At 39.0% G+C, this 14,653-nt stretch overlaps 1 protein-coding gene across 1 annotated transcript in view; it reads left to right on the forward strand.

Moving 5' to 3' along the window:
- The first annotated feature begins 13,255 nt into the window (after positions 1-13,255).
- LOC115927302 overlaps positions 13,256-14,653 on the forward strand; it is a 31,490-nt gene continuing 30,092 nt past the window's right edge. Inside the window, exon 1 of the mRNA XM_030993060.1 lies at positions 13,256-13,706. The gene's annotated coding sequence lies outside the window, so the exon portion shown is untranslated. The remainder of the gene's footprint in view (positions 13,707-14,653) is intronic.

The following is a 14,653-nucleotide window of genomic DNA, read 5'->3' on the forward strand; positions in this document are numbered from 1 at the left end:
GTTGCCATACATTGCGACTCAATGGTTGTACTGAAACTGACCGTAGTATTCCCAATACAATGGTAATGTACGACTGAGTAGGCCCTACGTATTCATAATAAGGTTCTCTCAGTCGTACATTTCCATTATTTTGGGAGTACTGTGGCGCCTGGTTTCTAAATCAATCCTAAAAGGACATCAGAATTACCGGGGGGGGGGGGGTGTAATGAGTGCCGCCCGGTACATAGAAGTAACCTGATATATATATATTTTTTGTGTGATTGATGTGGTTGCGGAGAGTGCAAGAGAAGGTTTGGTTAGCGAGATGTTGTATATTATGCTGATGATTTTTGATAAGTGAGAAAATGGAAGGTTTGAGGGAGAAGTTTTGGAAATGGAAGAAGGCGTTTGAGAGTAATTATAGACCGGGAGCCCGGAAGATTTATTCAAGTGAAAAGCGCCGGAACAACTGACCTCGTAGGTCGATAGGATGGACCCTGGGCCTCACGAAAATGAATTGCTGCCGGGTTAACCGGGGTTTTCCCACAGAATTCTGTGGGTTAATTTTCCCGACAAAATCACCCAATGTGTGACGTCACTACCGGAGGTTGAACTGTGTATCTTGCACCATCACACATAACACGTCCCCTCGCTCATTTAAGTGCTAATTTTGTGATTTTTGTTTAACGTTTGACTTGCCTAGAGTATACCAGATAACGCAATAACTTTTCCCGGTGATAGCACATCTGAGAGCGACGATTACGATGATAGAAATCGAGGGCGATGCGGGGGGCGATGTCACCGAAATGCGGTACTTTTTTCTGTTTTTATGTCAGTTTTGGCTTTGAATATTTGAAGTTCTTCTCAATTCCGATTGTTTTCACCGTTTGCTCTTAAACTTGACATGAATATGCAGTAAGTCTTTCGCTTTCAAGAGCATGAAAGCATGTTAAATAAATTTCTGGCTTAAAATTCATTATTTGCGTCCCTGATAAACAGCGCCCTCACCGACCGTTACATATGATTATTGTACTTTCATGCTTTAAACTTAGCTTATTTATACAAAACTAATATTAAAATGCATTGTTTTCATCTGCAGATTGTATTCTTTTATACCTTTATTTAATTCAACTACCATTCATCATTTGAAATATCAGTTTTTAACATGAATAGGCCTGTGACCGGGTTGGAAATAATTCCGTGAATATCTTCAGTGGGTAATTAGCCTAAGGCAGATTGCCTATATCCAGGGGAATAGTGATACTTTGTAGGTGCAGAGCATTCATTTGGGTTGCATATGCAGCCACTATTATTATTAATAATATTATCATTGTTTATCACAATATTCATATTTATCTACTGCTGCCAATAGCTATCTATAGCCTATCTTTTTCACTGTCGATGTATAACTCCCCCTCCACTCCTCTCTTCCCCATTATTTCTCATCCCCTCTCTCTCTCTCTCTCTCTCTCTCTCTCTTTCTACCCCTGCAATTCCCTCTTCTCTCCTCTCTCCCCTTTATTGTCCGTTCATTCCGCCCTTATCGCATACATTCATCATCATGAACATTATAACTATTATATTCTATTAAAGTATAGTATTACTGTTCTGACTGAGAGAGCTTAACTAATTGCTTCTCTTTTTCTTTTAATGATGTTAATCAAGGGGCCAGGTGGTTGTAGTGTGGATGAACAATAACAAGACAGGCCCATTTAACTTTCCATATAAATCACCAACATGTTAAAGATTTCAAGTTTGTTTCCCTCTTGTACAATGTACATGTAGGCCTATACTCATGGTTAATTTCTGCCCCCTATACCCCACCACCACAGTCATAACAGTAAATACTTTGATACCTCAGATATTACAGTTTTATTTTGTGAATGATTTATCAACAGCTTTTGCATGGGATTATGTCTTGACATTCCACAGCGTACGTACACACATGGGACACACATGCAGAAGCTTGCTTCGAGAAAAACGATCTATGAATGCCATGTTTTTTTAATGTTTTTCTGTATGGAACTGCCACTTAATCTTGATTCATTCCATGTATTGGTGTTTAATAATGCCTAATGACATGTCCAGACATGAATGGACACAATCCATTCAAAATTACATTTAGCAATCACAACCATAAACTTTGATCTTGTTTTTGCAGTGACATAATGCCTTCCTGGCATTGAGGGGAATTTTTTTCAACCAGGAGTATTATAATTTATTATTACATGAATAACATTATTGAATCAAAGTAAAAAAAACCCATGTCACTGAAGAAAATTCATAAATAGTATGCGAGACAAAATTAATTGTACTATAACAGCTCATAAAATCTTGGTATATGGAGATTTGTTTGTGGGCTCCATATTACCCCGTTCATTGGGGTAATATGGATCCTGTGACACTTTTGTTTATGTTGTCTTTAATTTATACAAGACAATTGTTTTTTTCTTCTAACTTATGTGTTTTTATGTAAGGAATAAATAGTTCTTCCACCAGTAAAAGAGAGAAGTGAAAAGAATATTTTTTACATGTTCAAAACTCTCATTTTGTGCTTAAGGGCTCCATATTCCCCCAGTTTACCCTATTACAGTTATAGAGTATATAAAATTTGTTTATTTTCTTCCATTATAGAGTCGTGCGGAAAACCATTAGGGTAAAGTGGGGTAAGTGGGACACTTAAGATTTTGATTGCATTTTATAAAAATACCAAACGTTCAAATAATTAATCAAGCATCTTAATTAGAGCTTAAAATAGATACAAATTTGTGACAAGCTTTTGGATAAATAATCTTCATAATCAAGGTCAGGGTGACGGTTTATTCAGGGCCACTACATTGTCCCACTTACCCCAACATGTAGGGGTAAGTGGGACAGCGTGCAATACGTATAGAGAACTTGGGAAAGTCGATACCGCGATTGATACATGAATGCGCATTGGAATTGCACGCGCGTCCCACTTACCCCAACACGATGGGGGTATATGGGACAATGTAGGTATACAACAACCATGTAGGGGGATATTAACAAATGTATATGCAAATACTTGTATATTTTGTTGAACTAACTACTTATACCTTATTTGCAATCATTCAATTACGTCACCAAACTACTCTTTTTCATAAAAGTCAGACACCAAACATCGTCATTTATTTTCTGTTATTTCTAAAATAGCTAAGGAGGGGGGGATTTTTCGAATAAAATATTGAGAGGTTGAAGATTTGTTATGCTTGTTCCTCTAATGTTTATTAAATTTTTCCAAGGAGGCATCCAATTTGTGGCTAGGTATTTTGTTTTTTCGTTGTAAAATGTTCCCTCCACTAACTCTATCTCCTAATACAAGAAAAAGAGAAAAATCCTCCAATTGTCCCACTTACCCCACTGTCCCACTAACCCCACTTTACCCTACCACCCATATAACTTTCCTATGTTTCTGAGATTGTGAACCGCATATTGGCGGTCAATATTCGAATGGAAGAATAAAATAAAGAAATATGGAAACATTTTAAGCTCATATTACCTCTGACGCATTCACCATTATCAGGAAATCGACAAGGTATGCAAATATAAAAATGCATGCATGTCCATCTTAATTGATATTGAAATTCCATAAAATAATGTTTACATAACATTCACTTATGTCAAAAGGGCTTATAATCATTACTGAGTTTGCTAAGCGTCATTTTTCTTCTTCATCATTGAGTCCGAAGTTGCTCTCAATCACTTTTCTCCCTACAAACGTCGTGTGACCCCTCGTTCTCGACAATGTCACCATCCTCCGTAGGTGTGGTATGTGAATCTTTAGGTCAGTGAGAGACTCTGGGACTGCAGTTCCTGAATGCCACTCTGCATGGTTCGACGTAGTTCTGAGCTGATTTCCAGCCTTATTTCCAAGAAATTATTCCTGTGTTTGAGTGTTTTTGCGCATGACAGAAGAATAATTTATTTCCTTCAATTTTGCAAGAGAGCTATTACACCTCCACTATGTCTTCTTAGGGATCTGAGCTCTATGAATCGGGGCCCTCTTGTACTGAGAACAGTGTTTCGACCACTGATGAGACCAACCTGGTTAAACATGACTTAATAAATAATAAAAGAATAAAGCAAATGTGTTTGGCGTTCATCTCAATGCTTTGAAAGCTTTTGACTTTGTCCGTTTGAATATACGCGACGTTAAGTCAAAGCTAGACAGGGCTTAATGACCAGTCAGTGTTTCAGTAACACCGGGCTGTTTCCTTTCAAAAAACTTTGCTAAATTTTGAGACATCAATCCTGTTGTTGCCAACCAATAGTTCCAGGCACGGATCCAGCCCCCTCCCCTCACACTGAGAGCATATTTAGATCGGCCGGCTTTTCATACAAAATTGAATGGGGTGCACTGGTATCTGAAAATCAGCGGTGCGCCCCTCCCCCCCCCCCCCCCCCCCCGCTACTGCATGCATCCCAGGCCTGTTGAGAAAGATGAAGAGAGATTCTGTTTTGACTGGATGTTACCAGGTTTATTGCCATCTGAAATCCTGCTTTATATGAAAGTATCAGCCTCATCGTGACGACTCCTTGTTTTTTGATGTGGCCTGTACAGTTCCATGAAGGATATGATACCACCATCAGTCACACTAATCTTCCCGATATCTCAGTCGATATGATTGGTGTTGGCATATAACACTCTTCCCGAAACTACATACGGCCTAGCAAAAAAAAATAATGCACACTGTCTTATGAAGCGCATTTTGTGAACACTAATACGCTTGATAAGGGTCTGAAGGTAAATCTTGGGAGTGTCAGGGTAAGGCTCATACATAATTATCTAGGACAGGTGTGTGTCATACTTATAGTAGAGCGGTTATGAATGGATTGCTAGGTTGGCTGGGCACAAGTTAGCTAGGGCAAGGCATACATTTTCAGGGAAGGTGTTTGTCGCTGTTATGGTAGAGCGGTTATGAATATAGTTTCTGAATATATTGCTAGGTTGGCTGGTTAAGTGGGCTAGGGCAAGGCACATAATGCTAGCGCGGCCATATTCGTTTCGTATGATTTGGCAGCAAGGTTGTTTTTAGCCAACTGCTGGCCTGGGCAGCTAACCAGAGAGCAACGCTAAGATGCCAGTTTAGACATCCTGCCGTTCCAGCCAAAGTAGAATCTCTCCAAACAGACTGTAAGTGAAATTTTAGTTGTTTTTAGTAAGCTAGTCTTATATTAAATGTCCAGTTTTTGTACTGGAACCTTGTTTAATGAGCATTGGTATAGCCATTAGGAGCTATAGATATGGATCAACACTGACCATGTGACGTTGTTCCAAAGTAGGATGAACTGTTTTCTTATGTGATAAATCACTGCTAATGCCTGCATAAAGGAAGTCTCTTTATTTAATAATTTGTATTCCATGTCGTGCGGAGAATGTATACTGATCTGACTTTCAGGCATTATCTTGGTTTCATACAAATCATACATACTGAATAAATCGCGTTGTATGATTGATTCCTTTATCTCGGATAGGTAACTGTCTAAAAGTGGCAGAGTGGTCTTGAAGAGGAGGGAAAAGCGGGGTTGATGGAATAAACATGTTAATTAGTTTATTTAGTTTCAAAGTGGTGACATAAACAACGATTATATAAGAGGGTTTTGATATCATACAAACTGAATAAATCGCGTTGTATGATTGATTCCTTTATCTCGGATAGCTAACTCTCTACAAGACCACTCTGCCACTGTTTGTACATTTGTGGTTAAACAAATTTTTACACTTGTGGGCGAAATGTTTTACATTTGTGGTTATTTTTACATTTGTGGTTGACATGTTATGACATTTGTGGTTATTTTGACATTTGCGGGTACAATTTTTTACATTTGTGGTATTTTTACATTTGTGGTGGATTTTTACATTTGTGGGCCCTACAAGGTATGGAATAGAACAGAAAAACGAAATGGTGCAATTTGATCTATGATTGTTGATGTTTGCCAGCTCCGTGTGATTGATGGGAGGATGTGTAGTTTTGTGGCAAATACAATCCAAACATTGGTCTCTTTAATTCATACATGTTGTTAATGCAATGGCGAGCAGGCGACCTATTTTGATCAGATTACGGTGGGTGAACTTGGACATGAGGGTTTCAATGAAAGAGCAAGTGTCAAAGTTTGTTTGGGTGAATGTGATTTCTGTTTAACCAAAAAATGAACCGGTTATGATTTTTTTTGTGGAAGCCCGTAGAATATTACACTATGCTACGAGTGGCCGACTCTAGAGGGCAGTGCCCGATGAGACTAAACAGAGCCCTTTACTGTGTATAAAGGGCTCTGAGACTAAACGGAGCTATATGATCTAGGATATATTGATTGGGCAGCTATTTGGATAATTATTGTATCTTAGATGGCGGATAACTGGGATAAATAGGATAACTAGGACTACAATAATTACTGGGAATGATACGGACTTCCTGGATTACCAGGAATGTAAAGCTTTACTGCGGGTGCAGAGTTTTCGTCGAGAGGCAACTTCAGAGATCCTTCCGGGAAGGTCGTCGCGAATCTCTCCGGCGTCATTATTATGCAAGGCTCAAGCTACCCATCAGTCATCGCGTCAGATGTCGTCCACGTCGTCGTGTATCAGTAGGGACGCCAGCCACGCCCTCCAAGGATCGACATCGCGCGGTTCGACGCTTCATACGACTACGCTGGGCGTAAACCTCTACATACCGAAGCGATAAGTCTCGCAAACTTTTATTTTCCTAATATCATTTAGGACGGCCGATTAATAACTCTTAATGGCAGGGGGAATACTTATGCACATATTAGTTATTCCATAATTTGATAATTTCACCTTGTTATTAGTTTGTGCGTGTAAAATTATTGAGATGGTTCTTTACACTGATTTGACAGGTCTATGATCCAAGACAGAGATATATATAATGAAACTCATTAATTTAAAAATAACCTGTTTTCTAGCATAATTTATTGTTACGCGGAGTTGCCTACCAAAATTCGTATGATTATTTTTGCTTTTACTGATTTAAAATGAATTAATTATATGCTGTTTAACCCTCTATAACCCACGCAAATTATAGCCCTGTGCCAAGTTGTATTTTTCAACTGGTAGTTATACCAAAGGCTACAAGACTTATTTTACATTTTCCAGTATAAAACTACAATATACCTGTGATAAAAAGCTTCTTGTGTAGACAATGAAGACCGGAAATGGGTTATTACACAAAGCTATTGTAAGGCACAGTGCAAATCCTTCTATTAATTGGTTCATATTATTTGTGCCGATCGGCGAACTTGGCAAATAAAAGGTCAAAGGGGAAGTCCACCCTGATATTAATTTGGTTTGAATAAAAGCAGAAAAAATAGAGAAAATAATTAGTGAAGGTTTGACGAAAATCCGATAAAGGATAACAAAGTTATGAATTTCTAAAGTTGTAATCGATCAAAGATAAATTGGCAATTTGTGACGACACTTGCGAGCTGATCTCCCATTTAATTTATGGTAAAAATTCCATAAATTTACTTTTTTCATGATTCTTGATTAAGGAATGAATATATTTCATAGGTTGTATAAAAACATTTGTCTTATAATATATCGACGGCAAAGATTCGGTAAAATAATCTATTTTGAACAAATAAAAATACATTTATCAATTTTTTACCATTACTTACATGAGAGATCAGCTCAGCTCCCAGCCCCTCTCCCCCCCCCCCCCCACATCAGAATAACCCAATACAGTAAGGGTTAACCCATTTTTAATTGCAAAGCATTGCAACCTTACGGGGAATTATTGTAGATCATTATTCCCCTGTAACACATTATAACCATATGGTGAAATATAAAAGATATTGTTAATCATTCCCCTTAACCCATTCATACCCTTCGGGGGAATTATTGTAGATCATTATTCCCCTGTAACCCATTATGACCATACGGGGAAATATAACAAAAAAGAGGAAAACATTCCCCTTAAGCAATAGATACTTTTCGGGGAATTATAACATATTCTCCGCAAGCTACAGTTATGGTTAAAAAACTTAAAGGGAAGGCAAAAAAAGTTATATTCTTCATTTAATCTTCGAATTCGGATTTGAAGCTACAGAACATTAATTTATTTCCAGAAGATATTATTGACCGAAATACTAAGTGATTGGGTCTTTCTTGTGACCACCATGAACATTGCCCTTAAGTGCCAGTTTTAGATGATTGCGCTTCCTTCCCCTTAAGTCGCAGATAGAGTTATTATTATTATTATTATTATTATTATTATTATTATTATTATTATTTAATAGTGAGTTACTCCTGGATTTTTCTAGGAGTAAATAGGTCGGGGTGTGACTAACACGATCATCGTTCAGACGGTCACTACTCCTATCTTTACACCTACCTCACCATATTTACTCCGACTAGCTCTTAACACGACCTTTACCCTAGGGTAACTTGCCTCCGTCTGAACAAAACTATAGTCTAGCAGTTTAATAAAAAAGTGGGGGCATGCTACAAGAGTCCTATCTCGCACCACGGGGCAACGTGTTTGACACGGCCGGTTGTAACAACTACTCTGAAGATCAAGATACAGTAATCTTGATCTAAGGAGACACGAACGAACGATAAAGAAGTCATTTACTAATTTCTCTATTTGTAATCCTTATATTTATGTGTATTTATTCTAATTTATTCACATCTATATATATATATTCATTAATTAATTTATTAATTTACTTATCTTACTATTAACAGCGGGCTGAAGAGGCGTTGCTAGATTAATTATTCCTGGTTTTTACCTGGTATCTTCCTGACATGAGCTGGCTCCTCGTTGGAGAGCAGATCGGTTGAACGTAGTAGTTCTCTAGCTTAACACCCTCGCCCGCGAGCCTGTCCAGGTTCGGCGTCAGTATTGCAGACCCGTGCGATCGACCATGGTAGCCAACGTCGTTGAATCCGTAATCGTCAGCGAGAATGAACACGACATTGGGTAATTGTTCCGCGTACGAGGACCCAGATGTGACCAACGTCAGGCATACAATCACGACAATCTCACCGAGGTGTCGAACAGCCATTTTGGGGGTTATTGCAATGATTGAACTTATTAAACTAGTATCGCATGTTTGGTTCTAGATGAAGGCGAAAATCTATAAGCTGCTTTTACACTGCAATCAAACAGTCACAAGTTACGCATGAGGACAACTCACCACAAATTGAACCGAGCAAGCACCGACGATTCGTTATGGGTATTTCTAGTATTGTAAATAGCAGTCCCCCCCCCCCCCCCAAAAAAAAAAAAAAAAAAAAAAAAAACGACGATGTTACAAAATAGTGTTTTGGCTGTAAAGTTATTGTGCCGTGTTGGCATCGTGTTGTCTAGCTGTCTCTGTATGCAAAGCGCTCCCTTCTATTATTCCGTTGACCCGAGATTTAGCCGAAATATCTAGGGCAAATTGGGGGCAAAGTCCAACCTTTAAAGGAAACCCTGTCTGGACAAGCATTCAACGTTTTATTTTATTTGCTCAAATGTTCAACCGTAAAATGTATGCTTTGTCTCAATGAAATAATGACAATGTTATATACAGTGTAAATATCATTAATATGTACGCATACAGTTAACAACGACATTACGCATACCCCTACCAAGCGTTGTAATGGTTGAAGTATAACAAAACAATTGATTTGTCCCGATTTATGTTTGTTGGGAGAATGTGACATATTAAAGGCCCACTGCACTACTGGTAGCTACTTGCGCCCTCTATATAACAAACAACGCATAATCGGTGACCATTGGTCCCCCATGATCCTCTTTTTCTTATGTTAACTGAGAGCTGAGTTGATGAGATAACCACCTGTCCAGTGACCTTGCAGAGCGGTCTAATCCCTCCTGTAAACTACGGCAGATAAGCTTTAAAGCTTACATTTAAAATGAATCCAACAAACGCCCTCATATTTGTCCAGTCCACCTTTCTTGCTTAATTTATTAAAAACACAAAAATATCACATTTACAAGGGTATGAATAATTTAGTTGTTAAATGTATGTAATAAAAGAAACAAATTGAAAGTACAAAGAAAAGTTTTTAAAAACTTGAAAGGTGTAATTCCCATTCAAACAATACAACAACAACAAACTTACAGAATAAGAACAACACAAAATATTGCAAACAAATAAACACTCGGTAAGGTTTATATGTGTAAGGTTTTTTCATTCTTCGTTTGTTAGTGTGGATGAGTATCACAGAAAACCGCCCCTTTGAACAGAATGGCTCTTTATTCAAAATGCCCTCATACTCGAAATATGCCAAGTAATATTGATAAAGGTTGTGGACAACCGCTTTCATGCCACATGCTTGTGCAGTTCCATATGCACATTTACGTTGCATGTAACTCATGGCTAGACTGTGTTAATTTCTTTTTATTTTAAGGTTTCAAAAAACCTCACAGTATAAGAAATATCTATGTGATATATGATCAACTAGTCACGAAATATGACAAGTAATAGTAGTAAAGGTTGTGGACAACCGCTCTCATGCCACATGCTTGTGCAGTCCCATATATACACATTTACGTTGCATGTAACTCATAGCTTTAATCACTTTTTATTTTAAGGTTTCAAAAAACCTCACAGTATAATAAATATCGATGTGATATATGATCAACTAGTCCCTCTCATACTTTCTTAACATTGCAATTGCATGACAAGAACTAAACTTCATCTTGAATTCAATGTAAATGTAGTTTCCAGGTCCAGGTTTCAGGTCCACGTTTGGGGAGGCCATGCCAGTAGCGGCTCCAAAAAATGGGGCTTTGGGGCCCTGCCCACCCCAACACATACAACATCTTAAAATGCCCCCCCCCCCCCACCAAACACTAAAGGTTGTTGATAATTGATGATTAAAAACGAGGAACATGTACACAAATAGTGCCTGGATCAAAAGGCAAATATTAAATAAATATATACAAAATTCGCATTGGCGTCACGTGCCCCGCCCCTGTTTTGTATACTATCTTTATATTCTTTCCTTGCTATGCATTTTTTGTCTTCCATGCTTTTGGTCCCTTCTCTTTTCCAAATTTCCTTTTCTCTCTTTCTTTCTCACTATTTGATTCTCTCTTCCGTTCCCTTTTTCTCTACTTCATTCTCACCTTTCTCTTTTGCAGCTTTGAGGGAAAACACTCTAGCTACATAGAATTTTTAGATTTCATCACATACGTACTAGTCGAAAATCTGGCCTATTTAATTTTGATCTCCACCACACCAACGCTACCTCCCCCTACTTACTTACTACCAGCCGCTGATGGCGTAGTAATTAAATAGCGCCCGTCGGAAATGGCTGAACTGATGAGCATAAACATGAGTTTGTTGATAACGCCCTCTTCGGCGGCTTCGCTTGAATCAAGTGTGTAGGGAATATAAAGAACCGAGCAGATTATGGACTACATACGTACGAGCTCCCTTCAATAAAGGGAAGCACCTTCTCACCATCCCTCTCTATGGTAGTCAGCGTTTTTACACATGGTGAGAAACACTCCTTCTATTGACATACCCTGTACAGGAGGGTGTAGCTACTGTGTGAAGAAGAACAAAAGATTCGGGTAGGTTTAAACTGTATTTCGGAGCACGAAAAAGCATACTATTATACTGCAAAATTATTCAAAGGCAATTATCCCCTTGCAAGCCTTGGCGGAGGCAAAGCGAGTTTGCCCTGTTACCCATTTAAATAGGGACTTTTTAAATTTGCACGTCGACATAGTGGACTGCTGCGTGTGACGTCGTCCTGTTAAGGACGTCACATTGCCTTAATAGGACGTCACACGTAGCAGTCCACTATGTCGACGTGCAAATCTAAAAGTCCCTATTGTCTAATAGAGGAAAGCCGATACCCACACCCTAGCTTCTATGGCCTGATAGGACTGAGTATCTACAGTACAGTCTCTTGAAACAATGTTTCGCTGTTTCTACTAAAATGCGAGGGAGCGTACCAAGCAAATGAGAAAAGTACAATTTGTAATGTTCAAACTCGGTAAATATTCATTTTGTAATGGCTAATTGTTTTTCTCCTTGCGGGCATCGGAGGGGAGGGGGATGAATGATTTTGCCCCTTCCCATTGATAGATGGAAACATCTGCCCCCTTGAGTTGGGTGCTTCTAGAACACAAGGGGTGGTATTCTCGAAAGCGGAATAACTTTAGTTCATGGTTTAATCCACCGACTAAGAATGGAATGCCAAGTGTCCATTATGTTTGAATAATTTGATATGACCCTAAATTATAATGATAACATAATTATATCATAGACATGTTGTTGTTTATTAATTTTGTTATTACATTTTATTTTAATTTAGTGACAGATTAAACTATTCAAAAACATATTCATATGGACAATTGGCATTGCATACTTAGTTTGTGAATTAAACCATGGACTAAAGTTAGTCCGCTTTCGAGAATGCCACCCATGGTTTCTACAATCTTGATATAGGCCAAAATGCTTCAATGTTTATTTGCATTCTAACTATTTTGGGGGGATGATCGACGAACAATTGTACTTAAGAGCATTTAAAAGCTGACTGCTTTACTGCAAACACATTGATTGTGTTATGATGGAGGGGTAGAACTATATTTGTTTTGATGACTACTAAAATGCCTGCAACCAGGGGACCGGCACCTTTTTTAGTCCTCTCCCGGCGACTTGGTGCATCGAATTAGCTTCGAAACTGGAACTTCCCGGTCAGGGGCTGATCCAGCCGCCGGCAGGGGAGGGGGCCAAACAGGTGGTGAAACAGCTAGCCGGTGAATAAGCGGGGGTGGGAGGGGGGGGGGGTAGTATTTAAGCACTAATTTTTGTTTCCCCAAAACAAACATTAAAAAAGCACCCCCTCCCCCCCCCCTTTGTGGCACCAAGGGAGGAGGCCCGTCTCCAAATAAAGGTAAAATTAACCTGTTTTTACCTGTCGCCCCCCCCCCCCCCCCCCCCCCCGCCCGCCCTGGTTCCGCCACTGCACCCGGTAACAAGTCCACTGCTCTACCAGTGAGCCGTCGCGCCCCATGAATTGTGTTTTGTAAGTAACCTTCTAGCGTCGGGCTCTTCGTTGTGAATGGGGCATTTAAACAAACTCCACTAGATCAATAGAATATGGGTAAATACAATAGGCCAATACAATTGCTCACAGTCTGATGCGCTGCTATATATGTCACGAGCTGTGTATTAACCTGGGCTGAATCTCACGAAACCGTCATAAGAACACGTTCAGCGCCATCCCTTTGAAATGCGTGTATTAAGTTTAACACGCGTTTCAACAGGATGTCGCGGAACTTGTACTTATGACGGTTTTGTGAGACGCGGCTCAGGGTTCATGGTACAGCCAAGTATAACGAACTGGTATAATCATAGGCATGGTATAACACGAGTATAATTCTGTGTCTGCTACATGTGGTAGAGCGGTGCAAGACAGGCACACGTACTTCGGCGGCTACCAGTCCACCACATTAGAACTGCATGAAGTCCCCGCGACTCGAACTCGTGTTGTCATTTAGGGAAAAACCCTGAGAAAAGGGGAATAGTATAACTTGGACCTTTCTGATTGGATTATACACTACACGTTTGGGATTCACATGATGCACATTTATGTCGCCTCTGCAAAGTAACTGGTTTTCGAGAATTATGGGCGTTTCTCCATCAACAATCCGACCTTCCGGAAGTGTGGCAGAGATATAATACTACTGAGCTGATTTTTTTTGACAATTGAACAACATAACTATGTGAGTATTACCAGCAAATGTGTCCCCTCCAAGACTTAATAAAACGGCAGTAAATAATGTCTTGCTAGGATTTTTCTTCTCAAAACGGGCCTGCATGATAGCTAAAAATAAAATATAATTTCGCAGTATACATGAGAAACTATATTTAATCGCCACCTAAACATGTTCAAGACTTGTTATACATGTAAATGTGTCTCCCAAATTTAAACCAAGGTTGATTTGATTTGACACGAAGACATTTAATAATATAAAATAGGCTACGTATGACAGCTTTTAGTTTCTATTCAAGAACAGTTAGGGAGGGGAGGGGGTGGGAGGGGGGGGGGGGTCAGTGTCGAATGTGTTGTTCACGTAATAATGATTAATATAATTATAGATATCAAATAAATGGTAATATATTGCATCCAAACTTTCTTGCAATATTTATTCTGATTCTTCCTCATGAAAAGATTATGTTTTAATTTGTTTTCATGATGTTTTATGCGTGTTGTGTCAGAGATAAGTTTAATCCTGGATTTATAACAAATGTTGGCTGCAATTCATGTTTCCCAAGAAATAATGAAACCAGAAGTAGTTTAAAGGGCAGAGGTGGCGCTCGGTGGGGGGGGGGGGGTCTCAGCGCATCCCCCCAACTTTTTCAAGTGCCCCAAAAGTGACCCTTTTTACATATGAAGAGTGCCCCTATAACTTCGTCAGAAGTGCCCTTTTCTACATATGAAAAGTTCCCATTTTAATTAGAAAGGTGTCCCTTTTATCTATGATAAGTGGCCCTTTTATTTTGACATTTCCTTCGACAAGTTCCCAATTTCCTTTGCAATAAGTGTCCATTTGTTTTTCTCATAAGTGCTCTTTTTAATATGTATTTAGTGCCCCCTTTCATGTACGAGTAGTGCCCCTTTTTACTTTTGATAAGTGCCCCCTTTACCTCTAATAATTACCCTATTCAC

Source organism: Strongylocentrotus purpuratus, unplaced genomic scaffold (assembly GCF_000002235.5).
Source record: "Strongylocentrotus purpuratus isolate Spur 01 unplaced genomic scaffold, Spur_5.0 spur5_scaffold_20, whole genome shotgun sequence".
NCBI classification, from domain to species: domain Eukaryota; kingdom Metazoa; phylum Echinodermata; class Echinoidea; order Camarodonta; family Strongylocentrotidae; genus Strongylocentrotus; species Strongylocentrotus purpuratus.